Source organism: Antechinus flavipes, chromosome 4, assembly GCF_016432865.1.
Source record: "Antechinus flavipes isolate AdamAnt ecotype Samford, QLD, Australia chromosome 4, AdamAnt_v2, whole genome shotgun sequence".
Lineage (NCBI taxonomy): Eukaryota > Metazoa > Chordata > Mammalia > Dasyuromorphia > Dasyuridae > Antechinus > Antechinus flavipes.
The window spans coordinates 456,077,728-456,085,518 of NC_067401.1; positions in this window are offsets into that span (position 1 = coordinate 456,077,728).

Sequence of the window (7,791 nt, forward strand, 5' to 3'; positions counted from 1 at the left end):
ATTGCAAGAAAAGTAATGATATAGTGGGATAGAGGAAGTTTCCTTATTAGGAGTTCTCGTGTTAATAAAAACAATGGACAGGGACCAAAACAAATGAACCAGATCAGAATAATGGCAAAAGTAGGTGTGATAGTTCTCCTTTGACTGGCACAAAGTCAGGGGAGGAAGTGTGGGCTTTTATTCTATACATTTCTAAACCAGTAAAACCCTGCTTTTCTCTGTCATTCCAATAGAATTTTTCCCCCGTTGTATAGATCCGATTTTTGCCGGTAACTCGGGTCTTAATCATACCCGGTAAACACACAATCATGTCAATTCAGGACTTTCGCAATAAGCATTTCTCCCTTCCCTTAGCTCTCCCATAGAAAATCTTTAGAGAGCTATACAAAGGCTACCTCTTTACCTTTCATTCCATTCTGAATACAGCCCTCCAAATTAATGGTTTCTATTAATTAACAAGTAAAGCTGAAAAAAAGGTAAAAAATGGAGGGTGCAGTGTTTTTCATCCAAAGGTGCTCTGCTTTAAAAGATGTTAAACAGTAGAGCCAGGTTTTAATGAATTCCGAGATAGGTTTTAATTAGGGTTGACATATGAACTGAGCAGCTCTACGGTCCCCCATAACATGAAGGGTTCTTTTGAGAACTAAAACCTAGAATTATTCTCTGTAATTAGTGTTCTAAATGAAAAGATACAAATGGCATATTTGGGGTGCTGGGAGAATACTAATGCCAAGTTCAGTCGCAGCCGGCAACCAGAGCATACTTTTTTCTATTGGCTAACGGAGCTCCAGGTTCCCAATAGTAACCTTGTTGGCATCCAATCAGTAAACAAAAGGTGCCAGGATGATGTGTTTGCTCTCCCTCTACAAAGACTCTGGATAATTTAACTTCCAACTCATTTACTGTCTGGATCTAGAGACATTTTTTATTCGGTGTGGCTCTGAAAAACAGCCCTGGTGGCTGCTGACATGTCAGACCTGATTGAAAAATGGCAGGCAGGCTGCCTGCGATGCCGTTCAGGTAGGACTTTATAGATGAGAATGAGACAGGGGAGGCGGAAGAGAAGGGGCCGGCTTTTTGGAAGAGATCATGTACCTTGTTAATTAGCCAGCAGATAATTGACTGCCTTCAACAGGGAAATTCATTTCATGTCCCCAGTGATGAGCTGGGATTCTGTAACTACTCCATTGATTGAACTCAGGAGAGACAAAATGGGGTTATTTTTAAAATATTGTCATAACCCACAACTGTAAAAGCCTTTCCCGAAACCAAAACCTCCTTCAACACCTGATAATAATTGAAAGAGAAAGAAAATAGAAACAGACAAAATTTGGTTCAGAGTAATTTGGCCACCATTTCAATACTTTTGATAGTTATATTGGATTAGGAGGGAAGATGCCTTATACTTTAAGGGGAAATATAATATAATTATAACATAACATAACATCGTATAATATATCTGTATATAAATACCATTCTTGATTAGCAGAAATGGGAAGGAAGGAATTCTAGCAATAAATCTGACTCTATCCAGGTAGATACAGCATCACTATCATCACCTTTCCTTTGTCTGCCTCTTCTTTTTCCTCTTCTTCCTTGTTGTCTTCTCCTTCCTGTTACTCCTCCCCCCATCTTTCCCCTCCTCCTTTTCCCTTTTCTTTTTCTTGCTTCTCTTTTTCATCTTCTTGCTTCTCATACCTATCTTGCTCCCTTTCTTGCCCTTCTTGATTTTCTTCATCTCCTCCTCTTTCACTGTATCTTCCTTTGTCTCATCTTCCTTCTCCCTTATCCTTTTTCATCTCTTTTTCCCCTGAACTTTTCTCCTTCATCAACATGGATATAATTCCTATTTGTTTCTAATCCACTGTGAAATTCAATCAATATTAGACAGTACCCCACTCTCTTAGAACCTAGAATACAAAATGGACAATGCTCCTCTAAGTCAGCATACAACCGGATGCACTTTGCCTATCTCAAATAAATGTTAGAAGAGAAAAAAAAATACCAAAAAACCCACTTATTAAATATCTAACATTGATTGCATAGCAATAGTTGTGAAATCTGCATTTTTTTTCTGTAGCCAAGCCTTCATTATTTATAGAGTTGGATCTTTTGTGGGCAGAGGACATTTTAATGAGGGAAGGAAGAGTGTTTGGTTGCTTAAAAGAGGGTGCAAAGAGTTCTGGTTCAGCTGTAAGAACACTCAATGAAGAACACAATAATTAGATTTACGTGGGAAGCAGTGAAGAGGAAAACTGGTCCATTAACTTTGATTTAAAAAAAAAAACCCTCCTCCTCACCTAAATTGCATATTTATGATATTAAACATTTCAAATTCAGAAAACTATCGGAAGATATTCTGACAGGGGAAAATGAATCATTGTAGTAATTTATAAAAATTAGATATTTTTCATTATTTTTAAAAGATTAAAAATAGAATTTCAGAACTAAGAGCCCAGGATTTTTTATTTATTTATTTTTGCTGAGGCAATTGGGTTTAAGTGACTTGCCCAGAGTCACATAGCTATGAAGTGTTAGGTGTATGAGACCAGATTTGAACTCAGGTCCTCCTGACTTCGAGACTAGTGCTCATGCACTACACAACCAGCTACCCCAAAACATGAGATTTTTAGGAAGATTCAATAATTTCTTTTTATAGCATCTGCCACAAACAAACAGTCATCCTCATCAGAATGAGCAGCAGAGTTGCCTTTGACCCTGATTTTACTGTGCAAACTATACCAGTTAGGACAATTAATATAGTGACTGATACTCATGCTCTTTCTAATGTTCCTGAACACTTTTGCTTACTATTCTTGGAAAACTTTCAATTTTGGTCCCCAAGCCCTGATTTTCTGGTTCTTTCTTCTGGATCAACTCCCAAATGATAGCTTCCACAGAGAAGTGGAGGATTCTGACTTTCTCCTTAGGAATATTTCATTGACCCTGGTAAAAAAAAAAAAAAAAGGAAAGGTAACTAATGAGCAGATAGCCCTTAGGTGACCAAAATTGCAAGACAAGGAGAGAAACAGAAAGAAAGCTCTATCCTTCCAATTTAAAAACTTAACTGCATCATAGCAAATAAAAAAGTCTAATTCCATGAAGAGGAAAGAATTCTGCTTTGTGAAAGATCAAGATGGGCAGTCTCGAACTCTCTTGGAAAAATGGGAGGCCCATCCCATGTAGGATTGGTCAAGACTCGGGAGCAAGATGAAGGGATGTCAAGTAATGTAGAAAGGAAGAACAGAAAACTGTCTTTGTTTAGGGGCAATGGGGTTAAGCGTACTCCCTTGGATATTAGCGCCCTGAGTTGAAGTCTAGAGGACCATTATAGTTAATATAAGAAGTCACATAAACTATAATGATAAGGTTCTAATGCACTCTTCTCTTTGATTTCTGAGCTAATCCGGTATATAAAATAGTTTCTTATTAACAAGAATAAAAAGATAATGTCATGACATATACACATACTCATGCATATATAAGGATAAACTGAGCTTCCTCTAAGTGTTAGGACCAATCACTAACCAACGCATAAACTTAGATCATTAATTGGCAAAAGACATAAAAAATGATCCCCATCTATGGCACCCTCTTGTGGGTGTTTGTAAGAAGAGAACAAGATCTGGAAAGCAGCTTCTGCTCTTTACCACCTTAGGTGATGTTTACTTCTCATCTGCCTTACCTAGAAAGTAAAAACATACTAACTCATATTCCAACAAGTTGACTTCCAAGACTCTCCCGTGTCTAAAGCCATGACCCATTTCTTACATGCTGATGTGATCCTTCTAGGTATGGTTCATCTGCGTGCCTTTATCAGGCAATAGAGTTAATTTCATTTTCCTTCCCAGAAATGTCAAATAATTAAGGAAAAGAATCAACATAAAAACTAACAAAAACAAAATAAAAATCAGTTTTTATGACATAAGTGAGATTTACAGTCGAATCAAAAAAATAAAAATAAAAAGGAAAGAGAATCATGGGGAAAAGTGATACGTTCTAAGCAGCAGGCCATATCTGAGAACACAGTCCTAAAAGGGTAAGCATGTCCCTTCCTTTTGAACTTTCCTTTCTTCTAGGGCCCCCTACTAAAACATACAGCTAAAGTGCACACAGCTATGTATTGGTGAAGAATCACTATCAACATATATCTCCTTTCATCGAGTCTCTGGAAGCCACACTTTTTTTTTTTTTGATACAATCAATTGACAGAAAATACACACTTGGAAAATTGCTTCAGCTAAAAGCAAAGCTCAATGAAACTCAATCTTCACTTTGATGTTGTAAAAGGTAGTAAGACTTTTGTGTCTTTTAATAGAACAACTAAACTAACTGGGCCACCCTCCTGGAAATCAATTTTCAGGGATAACTAATGAGATCTTTAATTGTGATTTTCCTATAGCAAGTGTTAAGATTCTCCATTGAAGGATAGTTAATGTATAAATGAAGAATATATACACACACATATGCACTTTTATGTCCTTCTATATATACTATATGTAAAAATCACATATATAAACTTATATATGTGTACATGTAAAATATATGTGAATATAAATATATAATATATGTATATATTGCATATAAACATATGTACATATATTATAAATATATACATATATATAAATACACATTGTGTGTATAAGCATATATTATATACACATAGATAGGTTTAGGCCTGAGAACTGTTATTTCATCTGTCTAATGAATGGATCTCTGAGTTCATAAACATCACCCCCCTAATACGGAATTGCCACTCCAGCAACTTGATGTCTTAGAAAGTTGCTGGAAGGGCTGAGAATCTCAAGCTGTGAATCAGCTAGTGCGAGTCAGGCAGAAGTTGAACCTGGATCTTCCTGCCCCTAAGGCCAAAGTTCTTTGTACCACATCATGCAGCCTTTCTCTCATTGCTTTGAGCAAAACCATAAGTATCCTGAATTTGCAAGTTCTAAAAACTAGAAATCCTCTTGATAATCTGCTTGTCAAGATTTTTAGTGTTTCTATCTAGGCATTCAATTATGGAAGAAAAGAGGGAGGGGGGAAAGGAGAAAGGAAAGAAGGAAAGGAAGGAACAAAGGAAAAGGAAGAAAAAAGGAAGGATAGAGAGGGAAGGAAGAAGGAAAGAGGAAAAGAGGAAGAGAAGAAGAGAGTGAGGGAGGGAGGGAAGAACAGAGAAAGAGAAGAAAGGGAAGAAGGAAAAAGGGAAAGAGGGTGGAAGGGATGGAAGGAAGAAAAGGAGAGGAGAGGAGAAATTCCATCATTTTTTCCCTTTTACTATTTGTATATTAGCACTGTAGGTTAAACCAAAAGAAGTCCAGAGTACAGGTTGATGATGTATTGTTATCAAACGTAGCAAAGACTAGAACACACACACACACACACACACACACACACACACACATGCATATGCACATTCACACATCTTTTCTATATCACAATTAAGGGATAACTTAAGCTATGGAAAAATAGCCTGGAACAAAACCCATAGGGCAGTTGCTACCAGGTTTGAAGAACCTGCTAATGAATATGGCTGACATTTTTGGAGAACTTCAAAGATTGTGGGAGACTTTACCCATTTCACCTTATTTGATCCCAGCACTAATCTTGTGAAATAGTAAGTTCAGCTATTATCATCCCCACTTTGCATAGGTCAAAACTGAGAGTCCGCAAAGCCATTCCATCACAATGTCAGAAGTGGGATTCAGATTCCACTTTCTCTAGACACCAGACACGGGGCTCACGACACTCCATATTGATTCCCATGCTTGGTCCATATCAATAATGCTGGACTCACAGATCAACCTCCTTAGAGCTGTGGAGTGCTGATGTGAATGGAATCTCATTTAATTCCAGTAAATTGAACTAAATTATATCATTCAGTTGATGAAATGATAGAGCAGGAAAGTGCACACTGCTTTAGATGTGTGAATAGTCACTATCAATATATATCGCTTTTCATCGAAACGGGTTTGAATCCCTAGTTTGCTATTTAACAGACTGTGACCATTCTATATGCTATAATTTTACACGCAAGGAAGTTGCTTGGTCTCTCTGGGTTTTTGCTGACCTCAGCTGGAAGAGGAGGATCTAGGATTAGGTAGCTGCAAGATTTTAGGAATTTTTAGGTTGCTAAGAGGTAAAACTTCTCTCCCTCGCATGTGTGGTGCTCCCCTTGCTTCTCTGACTTTCCCATCCTATATTTGTTTATTGTTCAAATCTGACTGGTTCCCAGAAATTCTGGAAGGTCCCTTCCTCTTCTATCAGGTGAGTCTATTGCTCTGACATCAGTGGTTTCAAGAGTCTCTCAGGGAAACCTCATAAAATCGCAAGATCATTATTTCAATGACATTGTTTTCATGTTATTCTCTATTACAGCTACAAGTGAAATGATTCAAGGAATCAGCAAAGAACCTCAGATGATACGACCACTGTTTAGTCATTTTTCAAATAGTTTCTGACACTTTGGGACATATTTGGGGTTTTCCTGGCAGAAATACCAAAGTGGTGTGCCATTTTCTCCTCCAGATTATTTGACAGATGAGAAACTGAGGCAAATAGGGTTAAATTGTTGGGAGCCGCAATCTCTAAGCTGACTGGCAAAGCCCAGCACTGAGATCAAATGTTCACAGCACTACATTTCCTTCTATGATTCTCATTAGTGGACTACTATTTCCTATATTATTTATAATTGGCCTGATTACGGCACTAAACATTATCTAAAAAAATCTGGTGACAAGAGGAATTTGGGCAAGTTAACTAGAAATGATTCCACAGTCATATTTTGTCTTAATAAAACTAATCTCTCACTGAGATAAATGATAAAGGAGAGAAGACCATGGAAAGCATTGTCACTATGGGAGAAAAAGATCCAGGAAATAATAGTGTGTATCAACTTAGACTCAGAAAAGATCAGTAGGTCTAGCAACCAAAAGATGGTTAAAATATAAGTAGGAATTGCCCTAAATGCCTATGGATATGATTTCAAGTCAGGGAAGTAGAGGAATCAAAGAATCCATAGAATTGACAAAGAAGACATAAGTAACTAACAAGATTCACTGACATTTAACCTTGTATAACATTTACCTTTCATTATTGGCTTCGTGTAATATAATCAATAATTAACACTTAACCATAAAAAACTTACTCAAATATTAAATGTCAAATGTAGTAACATATAAAGGTCAATAAGTCAGACACATGGCTGAAGACTAGGTTGACCTAAAGAAAAGTATATGATCATGATACAATATAAAAATAAAGCCTGAAGGAGCCTGAGAGAAATGGGAGCATCACTTCCAACACTTCCTCATTCAAACTACCCCATGACTCCTGTCCTCCTTTGAGGCCGACCCTATTACCCTGTTCAGCCCCCTGAACCCCTTGTAGAGGCTGGACCTCTGCATTAAATGACTTGTTCAAGGTCATACAGCTAGTAAGTGTCTGAGGCTTAACTTGAACAAAAGAATGAGTCTCCCTGAACCCAGGTCCAGTGTCTGATCTTCTGTACCACCCAGCTGCCTTAGATGACAGACAATATCTGTGTTAGGTGTTTCTATCTTGCTCTGTGGGAGATAAGACAGGAAACCATATGTCCTAAGATTCAAAATCCCCCCTGATTCTAAACTTGTAACATCTCTGAAAGTGGGCCTCCTTGTGATTGTGCCCTTATAATTGTCATACCTAGAGCACATTTGACCATTTGAGCCAAAAGCAGAGCTAAGACCTATGTTTCTAGAGTGACTAGCAAGTATTAAAGCTTCATTCATTTAATTGAGCCCCTTGACCTGGAAT